Source organism: Tursiops truncatus, chromosome 6 (assembly GCF_011762595.2).
Source record: "Tursiops truncatus isolate mTurTru1 chromosome 6, mTurTru1.mat.Y, whole genome shotgun sequence".
Lineage (NCBI taxonomy): Eukaryota > Metazoa > Chordata > Mammalia > Artiodactyla > Delphinidae > Tursiops > Tursiops truncatus.
The window spans coordinates 670,638-684,030 of record NC_047039.1 but is presented as its reverse complement, the minus strand read 5'-3'; the positions used below and the strand labels follow the sequence as shown (position 1 = coordinate 684,030).

At 40.7% G+C, this 13,393-nt stretch overlaps 1 non-coding gene across 1 annotated transcript; it reads right to left on the bottom strand.

The window, feature by feature from the left end:
- Positions 1-798: 798 nt before the first annotated feature.
- Positions 799-962, bottom strand: LOC117312887 (U1 spliceosomal RNA). Its single transcript, XR_004527291.1, has one exon. It is a non-coding gene; the product is annotated as a U1 spliceosomal RNA (small nuclear RNA).
- Positions 963-13,393: the final 12,431 nt, after the last annotated feature.

Sequence of the window (13,393 nt, the reverse complement as noted above, 5' to 3'; positions counted from 1 at the left end):
TTCCGTTCTGAGCAAGAACAATTCCTTAATTACAGATATACAGTCACATTATTTCCCTTTATGGGTGTTAGAGAATTATTGGATGAAAAGTCTTACATCACCATCAACAGATGAATGGATAAAGAAGATGTAGTATGTATATGCTATGGAATATTACTCAGCCATAAGAAAGAATGAAATCCTGCCATTTATGACAACGTGGACGGACCTAGAGGGTATTATGCTAAGGGAAATAAGTTGGACAGAGAAAGACAAATACTGTACGATTTTACTTGTATGTGGAATCTGAAAAACACAACAAATGAACAAACATAACAAAACCAAAACAGACTCATAGATACAGAGAACAAACTGGTGGTCACCAGAGGGAATGGGGTGGGAAGATGGGTGAAATAGGTGAAGGGGATTATGAGGTACAAACTTCCAGTTATAAAATAACTAAGTCACAGGGTTGTAACATAGAACACAGGGAATGTAGTCAATAATATTGTAACACCTTTGTATGGTGACAGATAGTAACCAGAATGACATGGTGATCAATCTGTAATGTATATAACATTGAATCACTATGTTGTACACTTGAAACTAATGTAATATTGTGTGTCAACTATATTTCAAATTTTTAAAAAAGGAAAAATGGAAAGCTGTATTGTTCATAAATAATTATAGGCTATTTCCCTTGAGAGTTTAGATGAAGAGCATGGAATTTCAGGATACAAGGTTTCCCTGTAAGCAGCACTACTGAACAGATTTTAGACAGTTTTCCTTGTGTTTCTTTTTTCTTTTTCTTTTTTTTACCAGGGGAAAGGGCGAACGCAGTCCCCTACTATGACAAATTATGCAGTCGAGTTTCCTACATTTGGGGAAATCGCAGGGGTCAGCCCATCCAGAGTGCAATGGATAAGCCTCAACCTGGGAAAACCACCTTCGTGATCATGGTATCTCCTCTGCCAGGTAAGTATCCTTGCGTTTCTTAACCATTATGGGTCGCTGTTTCCTTTAATGGCCTTCCTGTTCACAATATTTACACATATTCTTGTCTAGGGGCTCCCAATTAGAGCACAAAGTTTTGCTCTTTTTTCTTCCTGTGGAGGAGTTATTTTGCCTAGAGAGCCAAAAATTTCTATCAATTATCAGCTTATTTTCTAAATCTTTCCAAAAATGTCCTTTCACACTTATTGGAATGAGGAGGTGATGGTTAAAGGGTTCAGAGTTTCATTATGCAAGATAAATAAGTTCTGGACATCTGCTATACAGCATAGTGCCTACAGCTAAAACTATGGTAGCACATATTTAAAATATCCTAAGAGGATAGGGCAGATCTTGTGTTACATGTTCTCATCACATCAAGCAGTAACAACAACAATAATAACAATAATATTATAGGAGGCAGAATGAAGCTTTGGGGGGTGATAGTATGTTTATGGCCTTGATATTGATGATGGTTTCGTGACCTTGGTATTAATGATAATTTAATGTCTATATACTAATCCCCAAACTCACTGAGTTGTATGCATTAAATATGTACAGCTTTTCTTTTGCACAGCAAAGGAAACCATAAACAAGATGAAAAGACAACCCTCAGAATGGGAGAAAATATTTGCAAACGAACCAACTGACAAAGGATTAATCTCCAATATATACAAGCAGCTCATGCAGCTCAATATCAAAAAAACAAACAACCCAATCCAAAAATGGGCAGAAGACCTAAACAGACATTTCTCCAAAGAAGATATACAGACTGCCAACCCATGAAAGGACGCTCAACATCACTAATCATTAGAGAAATGCAAATCAAAACTACCATGAGATATCATCTCACACCAGTCAGAATGGCCATCATCAAAAAATCTACAAACAATAAATGCTGGAGAGGGTGTGGAGAAAAGGGAACCCTCCTACACTGTTGGTGGGAATGTGAATTGATACAGCCACTATGGAGAACAGTATGGAGGTTCCTTTAAAAATAGAACTACCATATGACCCAGCAATCCCACTACTGGGCATATACCCTGAGAAAAACATAACTCAAAAAGAGTCATGTACCACAGTGTTCACTGCAGCACTATTTACAATAGCCAGGACATGGAAGCAACCTAAGTGTCCATCGACACATGCATGGATAAAGAAGATGTGGCACATATATACAATGGAATGTTAGTCAGCCATAAAAGGAAACGAAATTGAGTTATTTGTAGTGAGGTGGATGGACCTAGAGTCGGTCCTACAGAGTGAAGTAAGTCAGAAAGAGAAAAACAAATACCGTATGCTAACACATATACATGGAATCTAAAAACAAAAAAGAAATGGTTCTGAAGAACCTAGGGGCAGGACAGGAATAAAGATGCAGACGTAGAGAATGGACTTGAGGATGCGGGGAGGGGGAAGGGTGAGCTGGGACGAAGTAAGAGGGTGGCATGGACATATATACGCTACCAAATGTAAAATAGCTAGCTAGTGGGAAGCAACCACATAGTACAAGGAGATCAGCTTGGTGCTTTGTGACCACCTAGAGGGGAGGGATAGTGATGGTGGGAGGGAAATACAAGAGGGAGGGGATATGGAGATATATGTATACGTACAGCTGATTCACTTTGTTATACAGCAGAAACTAAAACACCATTGTAAAGCAATTATACTCCAATAAAGATGTTTAAAAAATGTCTCTTAGCTAAGTAAAAATTCTAAGAGGGCTTACCACTTAATCTTCTCTACTAAAAATAATGTAAACTCTTGCGTGATAAGTTATCTCAAAAAATAAAAGTGACTTCTCCATGTTAAAAAAATATATATGTACAGCTTTTTATAAGTCCATCTTACCTCAATAAAATGATTTTTTTTAAAAAGAAGCTAGGCACAAAGGACCTCACACTGTATGATTTCATTCACATGAAATGCCCAGAGAAGGCAAATCTACAGATATAAAAAATAGATTAGTGGCTGCCAAGGGCTGGGGAGGATAGGAGACCCAGAGGTGACAGCAAATGGATGCAGTTTCTTTTGGGGACAATGAAAATGTTCTAAAATTGTTTGTGAGACTAGATACACGATTCTGTGAATACATCAAAAACCATGGCATGACACTTTTAACGGGTGAATTTTATGGCATGTGAGTTATATCAAACTAAAGTTGTTAATAAAAAGAATTCTACTTCCGTCTTACTTTATTTTAAATGAAACATACAATTCACATTTTTTTCCTAAATTATAAAAATTGCTTTCAAGTAGCACCTTAAATTGTTATAGGTTTTAAAATTTACATCACATTTCTAGAGCCATCATGTCATTATATTTATATTCAAAATGCATGGTATTTCTAGATTAACTTGTTCTCAAAATAAAATAAATTCACTACCTGTTCCCAGAAATTCAAGGAAAAAATCATCAATTAGTTATAAAAAACTGTATTATAAATTCAATTATTTGACTGCAGTTAGAATTTTCATTATTAAAGATAGAATTGTATTACTGATTGTGCTAATATCAGAATATTAGCCATTAATGATTTTGTTTACTATTTTATTGATGAAATAAAAGCAAGCTCTCTGCTATTATATGTAAGCACTAAGAATCTTTGTATGCAAGCTCTAAGTCAAAAGACTGAAATATTTTCTGAAAGAAAACCACTGGAATTGGAAACAGTGTTACAAGGGAAGAACCAAATCTGACTACATGTTGGATCTGCTTCTTTTACTTTAACCTTTGCTTTCCCCCCCGCTTTTGTTCACTAAAAGCATACTGTCTATACATAATGGCCTGCCTCAGGGGACCCTGCCCCTCTGCCTGAATGTCAACTCCAAGTGCCTTTGTTCAGGGAAGCATCCTGACCCTGTCCACCTGCTGATGGCTGCAAGAAAGAAGAAATTAACACATACCCTCCCCGAGGCTGGCCATTCCAGGTGATATTTGCAAAATGTATGGCCTTTTTACTTTACTTCCCCATCTCCCCCTCTCTGTGCTATAAAAGAAACTGGCATCCAAACCCCGAGGTTATTCTGAGACTTTAGTCTGACATCTTCTCAGTCTGCCAGCTTTCCCAAGCAGAGCGAGCTTGGACTCGGTAACAATAGCAGTCATCTTAGCTAAAATTGGTACATGTATTTAACGTCCACAGGTATATCATTATTATTTTTTAAATGCTGTTTCTTAATTAAATGAACTGTAAATTGTATTTCTTCCTATGTTTTTGACCACACAATGCTTTCTAACTTTCACCTGAGTTAAACAGTTCTAGTCATACATAGCATAGTTCCTAAATTCCTAATCTAAATATGGAAAAGCAGGAAATAAGCTAAATAAGGAAACGAAGGGGGGTGGGGTGGGGGGGGAGATCAGAAGCGGGGGGGGGGGACCAGGAAGTTCAGGAGCGTGGGGAGACTTGTGATTTTGAGTTTGGTGTCAGAAAAAGGGGGTGCAACACCTCAGTGAGATATTAAGGAGGAGAGAAAGGAGAGATCTCCACCGGAGCAGCATTCCAGGCAATGGGGTTCAACGGGTCCAAAGAATCTGCAGTGAGAGTAAAGTCTGGGGACGCGGGGAAGCAAATCCCATAAAGCCTTACTTATCAGTTTATGCAGAGGCTTCCGCAGACCCTAATAATGCAGGGCCCTGTAAGAGATGTGCCGCCCTCCAGGACTGAACAGGAAGCCGGCGGGAATTTGAGCAGCTAAGTGACAAGGTGCGACTTAACCACAGGTGAGTTAAAAGCTTCTATAGTAACCTAAGAGGGAGAGGGTGATGGCTTGGATACAGGTGAATCAGGGGAGGCAGTGATGTGTTTCGAAAGAAAACCCAACTGGATTGGTTATGGGGTCTGAGTAAAAGAGGGTAATCCAGGAAAACTCTTACACTTCTGACCAGAGCAACTAAGATTAGATTTGGCTGTAAACTGAGATAGAAAAATCTGCAGGAGGTACAGATTTGGGGTAAAAGATAGGAGTTTATTTTTTAATGTGTTGGGCTGAGATATCAATTAGACATGCAAGTGATTACTTGGGAAAAAAGTAGAAAAGCTTGCCTCAAGTTCTGCGGAGATGATTAGTCTGGAAATATGATTTGGGAAGCATTAGCATATCAGTGGCATTTAAAGCTTTGGGGTAGGATGACATTGAGACAGAGAGAGGAGAGAGAAGGACCAAGGTCTGAGGACGGAGCTTTGGGGCACCTCAGTGTTTAGCAGATTGGGGATGAAAAAAAACAAGTGCAAGAACCAGAGAAGGAGGGATCTTGTAGCGGGCACAACTGGAAGAGAGATTTCCTGGAATCAGAGTGAAAAAAAAATATTTTAAATGGAGGAAATAGTCAAACGCAGGCATGTACATGAAGATTCAAGGAAGGTGAGGATGGACAAGAGTCAGTTCAGTGACGGCACCTGCTGGAGTCGATTCGGAGAAAAGAGGAAAAAGAATAATTGGAGGGCTTCCCTGGTGGCGCAGTGGTTGAGAGTCTGCCTGCTGATGCAGGGGACGCGGGTTCGAGCCCCGGTCCAGGAAGATCGCACATGCCACGGAGTGGCTGGGCCCGTGAGCCATGGCCGCTAAGCCTGCGCGTCCGGAGCCTGTGCGCCGCAACGGGAGAGGCCGCAACAGTGAGAGGCCCGCATACCGCAAAAAAAAAAAAAAAAAAGAGTAATTGGAAACAGTGACAAGGACTCTTTTGGGAAGGCAAGAGAAAAGGGGTTTTAACAGACACTCGTGGAATAGGACGCAGGTCCTGGGGCCTGGGGTCTGGTTGGTGTGCAGGTGCGGTAGCGCGAGGTTGTGGGAATCTGTATTTTCTCAGTGAATTGGGTGCCAAGTCCCTCAGAGTGAGGATGGAGTTGGAGGTTTCAGAGGTTTAAGAAAAGAGATGAAATAATGTTCTGTAAAAGGAGAGAGTGAGAGGGCTGGCGGCTTGCAGTACAATTATAGGACAGCAATGAAGATTGATTCAAGGTTCGAGGTCCTGCATTTAGAGATCGTCAGCACATTTGTGTGTTTTGCTCTAATTATATTTGGCTGCATAAGTGTGGGCGTAGGCTGGGGGAGATTAAATTCTAAACACAGCTTTGGCTGGTGTGCATGAGAGAGAGAACCTGAGCCAGAGTGGAGGGCACAGGAGACACTTTGGGAATTTAAGCTGTTTATGGAGGACAGTGACACTGAGTGAACAGAGAAAACTTGTTAGGATCGATGATTTGTAAATCCCAGTGGGCTCTACAGCTCACATAACCGAGCAGGACCCTACGAGGCCTTCCCAGAAGAGACCCCTACCCATGTCCTCCGCCTGCCTTTTGTCTGTAGAAAAACTTTAGTCAAAGAATACATTTAATCAGAGAAGTGAGAAAATGCAGAAAGAAAGGAAAACAGTCAAACAAGACAAAATAATAATAGTTTAGCCATTGAACAGAGTCAAGGACTTTGGGTTCCTCCTCGAGGGCTGTAGATAATATTCTGAGCCATGCCCTTTGAGCTGTTTTGCAGATACTGAAGCCCCTACCAGGTGGGAGACGTTAACTGCATGCTGCCCACAAGCAAGTAGACCCTTGACCAGCTGGAACCAGAAGGTGGATGATGCCAACTCCCCATGACCTCACCACCAGCCAATCAGAAGAGTGTGCACCAGCTGACCACGCCCTGCTCCTTGAACATCACTACCCCCTCCAGGGCGGGTCACACAGTCTTGACGTCATTAGCCTGCTGTGGCCCCCTCTGCCTGGCGAAGCAGTAAAGCTATGATTTTCTAGTTCACCCAAAACTGTCTCCGAGACTGTCTCCGAGATTTAATCTGGCCTGGATGTACCGAGGCCGAATTTCATAAATAAGTACGCAAATGTGAAGTAGTATGTGTAATTTCCATTTTTAGATGACAAAAATCGAGACTGAAATTTTAGGTGAGATCTCTGTGCAACAGCTCATGTCAAAGACCAAACCGAAGGCAGGTCTGACCCCGCACTCACTGTTTTCCCACAAGGTTAAGCCTAATTCCTCTGCAATAACGATGAAAAATGTCTTCTGAAAATATCTGAATTTTAAAAGATTACCACTTTGACATTTTCCACAATGACAGACCCAAGCATTGTTTTAGCAAACAGCCACTTTGAGCAGACATTGCTTGACTTGATAATCTCTCAGCTGAGCGTCTTTATACCCAGTTCTAAATGCCTGTGAATGTTTTTTTAGTTCTAAAGCATGGTTGAACTATAACAGCTTTTACAAACGTGGCTCTCTTTGGCTGTTTCTTGACATATTGGCAATGCCTCATGGCAACTGAACCACCTTTCCTAACCTCGCAGTCACTTGAAAAAAGTAGAGTGATCACTGGTAAAGTGCAACACTGATCGACCGCTATACATGAGTATTTGTTAGGCTTATTATTTCCCCAATACTGCAAACTCCAAACTGCTTCAGAGTTAGGACTTGGAAACTGGGACTTGTGAGCTGGAGTAGGATGAGCCCCTCATGCTCCACTTCTTGCCCAATGGCCAGAGACAGATTGCTCTAGAGGGGAAGGGACATGTATTCAGGGAAACAATTAGAAAAGAGAACAGAAGGAAAGGCAACACTGTAATGATTTAAAGTGGTTCTGCATAGTGGGTTTTGTTTAAAAAAAAAAATGAAAACCCAAAATCATGTTCCACCAGCCTCTCTGGGCATCAAGCCTGCAGGGGGCACAGAGCATCTGTGATTAACCCCAGGAAACTCCACTCAGCACCTCTCAGCGCAGTAATTTACATAGTGTTCATCAATTTATTACAACCGCAAGTCAACACTTTCCACGAGCATCTTTGCTGTTTGCTATAGTGAAAAGCACGTAGAATCCGAGGTGCTACAGCTCAGTTCAAGTGTGGCTTTCCATTCAAAAGCTTCAATTCACTCATCTGTACAATAAACTTTTAATTATGGGTAGTGTGGGCCTACCTAGCTCACAAGATGATTTTAAGAATCAAATGAGGTAATTTATACACAAGAGAATTTTAGGGAAACCATACATCCAAACAACTCCAGTTGTTGGTATTTTTCAGGAGGAAGTAATGAGCATACAATTGCAGATTTATATTTAAAGTTATGTTTGCATAATAGTTTAAAATAGTTTTTTTAAAATATAGCAATATGCATGCCTCTGAGCAGGAATCTGATGTAGTGGAATACTGTAGAGAGAGAGCAAGAAACTATGTATATATCTAAACACACACACACACACACACACACACACACACACACACACACTAATCAGATATTAATTGTGGCTTTTTCTCTGGGTAGTGGAATCATAGGAAATGTTTAAAATTTTCTGTTCACTTTGCAGTAAGTTATGAATTTTCCCCCACATATGTATAACTTTTATCATTAAAAAAGAGACTACTTGGGGCTTCCCTGGTGGCGCAGTGGTTGAGAGTCCGCCTGCCGATGCAGGGGACACGGGTTTGTGCCCCGGTCCGGGAAGATCCCACATGCCGCGGAGCGGCTGGGCCCGTGAGCCATGGCCGCTGAGCCTGCGCGTCCGGAGCCTGTGCTCCGCAACGGGAGAGGCCACAGCAGTGAGAGGCCGGGAGAGGCCACAACAGTGAGAGGCCCGCGTACCGCAAAAAAAAAAAAAAGAGACTACTTGGAAACAAAATCAGTGTTTCATTGTAAAATGGCATTTACATAGCTCTCCCAAGAATTTCTGTTCTACAAAATTTCATTATTCAAGGCTTGGAATAGAACAGTAAGTACAAGGACGTTTCCTAAGAGCTATCAGAAGAAAAGTATGTTTAGCAAAATTACTGCCATTCCAAGTAATCATACCAGCAAAAGAAAAGGATTTTTTTTTGCTTTCTCATCATCATAAGTTTAAATTAAATTCTCTCTTCTTTTCATTTCTTTGTTCTCATACCAGTTTTGTTTCTGTCTCTATGGGAACTCTAAGAAAATACAGAAAGAATTGGCGTAGTTGGAACAAACACAACAGCGAAATTCATTCCTTTAGTCCCTTTGTTGACTGTGATTGTCCAGCGCATCTCTATCTCTTCTGGTTCTTATGCTGAAATTCCTCACCTTCTCATTTTGTATTGCCTCTGCCACCTGAGACACAATGTCCTTTCAGGACCCTCATTGTGAGGAGGAAAGGATTTGCTCTCCTGCACAATAGCACCAGCAGGAAAGTGAGTTTCATCCCTGCCAACGTGTTTGGGAACCTGAGGTAAAGAAAATGATGGTTCTCTGTTGTTCAACTCCTTTGTTTACTCCTTTTCTTTCTCCTTGATTGAAGCTAATGCTCTATAAATGTTATGTTCTATAAGGCTACTTTAGCAAAAGGTTTTAGGCTTTCTTTTCTATTGAACCTCAAATGAGAGCCTTTAAAAGTGTAAATTCTCTCTGCAGGTAATGTGACAACAACATATGTGTGTGTATATGTGTGTGTGTGTGTGTGTGTGTGTGTGTGTGTATGATATATATGATATATCACACAGACACACACAAATACACACACATACTCTGCCCAGAGTGTGGACTTATAATAGCAAAAATCTCGATGAAATTATTTAGTATGTACCATTTTCCAAAATATGCACTGTTGAAAATTAGTTGCATAGAAAGATGGTAATTGAAAATATCCACTGACACATAATAGATAAACTATACGGGATTTAAAAAATTATGCATATAAATTCAATATATAAAGAAAAACAGAATAAAACAATATAACAGCATCCTTATGCATCAACAAAAAATAAACAGAATAGCCAATACCATAATAATGATGAAGGCCCAGAGAGAAAAGGAGATGTGTATAAGAAGGCTGAATATTTGTACAAGATTAATTAGTAGAATTTATAATTCTACATAAAACAATAAGTAATAGCTCACTAATAAAATCAGTAATAGCTTCAATGAATCAAATTCATATCATGCCAACAATGACTAAGGAGACAGTTCTTATATTCTGCACAATTCAGAGAACAGACACTGCCTCTATTTCATACTAGTTTTTTCAAGGATTTTGTGCACAGTCTTAGAAGACAGAGGCGGTGTCCCCCTCCACTGCAGAGGTCAGGCACGCTTACTGTCCAGTAGGAAACACTGGGTTCCCTGAGTTCTGTGCTCTACTCCTGTAACACAGCCCCTGCCTGTGCAGGAGGCACCTGGACCTCCTTGAACTGCCCTGTGAGTTCTGGGGTTCGCAGAGCCCTGGGCCACAAGAGAACGTGTGAGATATTCTGGCCTCTACTACTGCTAAGACTAACAACGTCCTTTGTTTCTGACCCAAGACTCTAATGTCTCAGCAACGCTGAAACTTCCACAGGCTGACTTGTGAGTTTGCAAGTAGTATAAAAATCTCAGCCTCTTCTTAACTTGTGGCATGACTTTTACAGAAGAAAACAAAATGGAAGTCAGAGCCGCATACATTATTATGAGCATATCTGTAAAAAATATTGTGCAGTGAAATAAGCAGTTAACACAATTTGTTTATATAATGTCTTAAAATGTGCAAAATGTACTATATATATATTTTGAGTATATTCATATAAAATAAATGAATAAAATAACTCATACCTGTGATTGACACCCAAGGTTAGAAAGAGCTAGAAAAGAATCAAAAAACAGTACCCAGGGGTTTCCCTGGTGGCGCAGTGGTTGGGAGTCTGCCTGCCGATGCAGGGGACGCGGGTTTGTGCCCCGGTCCGGGGGGATCCGACATGCCGCGGAGCGGCTGGGCCCGTGGGCCATGGCCGCTGGGCCTGCGCTTCCGGAGCCTGTGCTCCGCAATGGGAGAGGTCACAGCAGTGAGGGTCCCGCGTGCCGGAAAAAAAAAAAAAAAAAACAGTACCCAGGAACCTTCCAAACTTCCAATGCATTTGTAATTTTTCTAAATTAAAAAAGTCCAGGGACCAGGGGATGGGGAGCGGGGAGGGGGAATGGGGAGTTAGTGTTTAATGGGGACAGAGTTTCCGTTTAGAAAGCTGAACAATTCAGGAGATGGATGATGGTGAGTTGCACAACAATGTGAATGTACTTAGTGCCACTGAGCTGTACAGTTAAATTAGTATGTTTTATATTATGTGACTTTTACCACCGTAAAAAAATTTTTTTTTAATCTAGAGGACTAGTTTTCTGATCTGACATGTAAAGAGATGGGAAGCCGTCACTCCTATCCTCACAACAAGAAAAAAGCTGAACAAACAACATCAACCCTCTTCTCAGACCTTTTAGAAGATTGAGGTCATTGGAAAAACTGTTGCCACAAAAACTGGAGAGACAGGTAAATAGAGAGAATCACAGTTTGTCTGGAACAGAATCCCCAAAGCAGAAGCCTGCCACTGGGGCCGGAAGAGACACTCAAACTATAACTGATAAATTGCTGAACGCTTCATGAACTGGAGACGTAAAACCTGGGGAGGTGGGTCTCAGGGAGGAGGTGTTGGGAAGGGCTCAAAACCCATGACAACTGCCCAAATCTGAAGCACTGACATCACCAAATGCTGCTGAGGATGTGGAGCAGCAGTAACTCCCATCACTGCTGGTGGGAATGCAAACTGGTCCAGCCACTCTTGAAGACAGTTTGGTGGTTTATTACAAAAATAAACATACTCTTACCATAAATTCAGCAACTAGGCTCCTTGGTATATACCTAAAGGAGCTGAAAACTGATGTCCACACAAAAACCTGCCCAGGAATGTTTATAGCAGCTTTATTCATAATTGCCAAAACTTGGAAACAATCAAGAGGCCCTTCAGTAGGTGATGGATAACTAATCTGTGGTGCATCCGGAAAATGGAAGATGATTCCGTGTTATAAAGAAATGAGCTATCAAGCCATGAAAACATATGGAGGAAGATTAAATGCATATCACTAAGTGAAAAAAGCCAATCTGAGAAGGCTACACGCTGTGTGATTCCAACTATGCGACATTCTGAAAAAGGAAAAACTAGGGAGACAGTAGAAAGATCAGTGGTTGCCAGGGGCTAAGGGGCAGGGGATGAATAGGTGGAACACAGGATTTTTAGGGTGGTGAAACTATTCTGTACAAGAGTATAATGGTGGACACGTCATTAAATGTTTATTTGTCCAAACCTATAGGATATGCAACACCAAGAGTGAGCACTAAGGTAAACTCTGGACTCTGGGTGATGATGATGTGTCAGTGGAGGTTTAATAGTAGTAACAAATGTACCATCTGGTGGGGGAAGTTGATGGTGGGAGAGGCTGTGCATGCATGGGACAGGGGTGTACCGGAATCTGTACTTCCTGCTCAATTCTGCTGTGTACCTAAAATTGCTCTCAATAATAAAATCTATTAAAAACAAACAAACTGAAGCTTCGGGAGGTGGATGGCTCTTCACAGTCTCAAATTAAAGCAAGGGCGTGTGTCCTTGCACATCTACACTGACAAGTAATGGACACAGACAGCTTTGGAGAAGTTGTCTTATTTGGGGCCAGGCAATGTCCTTCAACCACTGGTAACTTTAAGATTGGGGCTGAGTCATGAGCATAGCATTTCTAGCTGGGGTGTAAGTGCTTAGTTATATCTGAGAGGCACCCCATAGCCACCATTAGAATATGTTTTATTTCTTTGAAGAGGTGCTTTGGAATAATACAATAAGGATCTTCAGCTTGCATTCAACATGAAAAACAAAGCTTGATACAAACATAATACCGTTGTTCATTCAACAAGCATTTATTGAGCATGATAAGCATTGTACTACACAATTTATGTTGAGATCAGTATTCACCACGGGAATTACAAGTATTTTTGTTACAGTAAAACTTAATTGGGATAAAATAGCTTTAAAGGGGAACTAAAACAGAGCTGAGGGAATCAGGCCCCGTGACTTTAGACTGTACTACAAAGCTACAGTAATCAAAACTGCATCGTACTGGCACAAAAACAGAAATATAGATCAATGGAACAGGATGGAAAGCCAGAAATAAACCCATGCACCTATGGTCAATTAATCTACAACAAAGGTGGCAAGAATTTTCAACGGAGAAAAGATAGTCTCTGCAATAAGTGGTGCTGGGAAAACTGGACAGCTACATGTAAAAGAATGAAACTATAAAATTCTCTAACACCATACACAAAAATAAACTCAAAACGGATTAAAGACCTAAATGTAAGCCTGGTTACTATAAAACTCCTAGAGGAAAACATAGGCAGAACATTCTCTGACATAAATCGCAGCAGTATCTTTTTGGATCTACCTCCTAGAGTAATGAAAATAAAAACAAAAATAAACAAATGGGACCTAGTTAAACTTAAAAGCTTTTTCACAGCAAAGGAAACCATTAACAAAACAAAAAGAGAACCCACAGAATGGGAGAAAGTATTTGCAAATGATGCGATCAACAAGGGGTTAATGTCCAAAATATACAAATAGTTCATGCAGCTCAACATCCAAAAAAACCCAATCAAAAAAATGAGATAGGGCTTC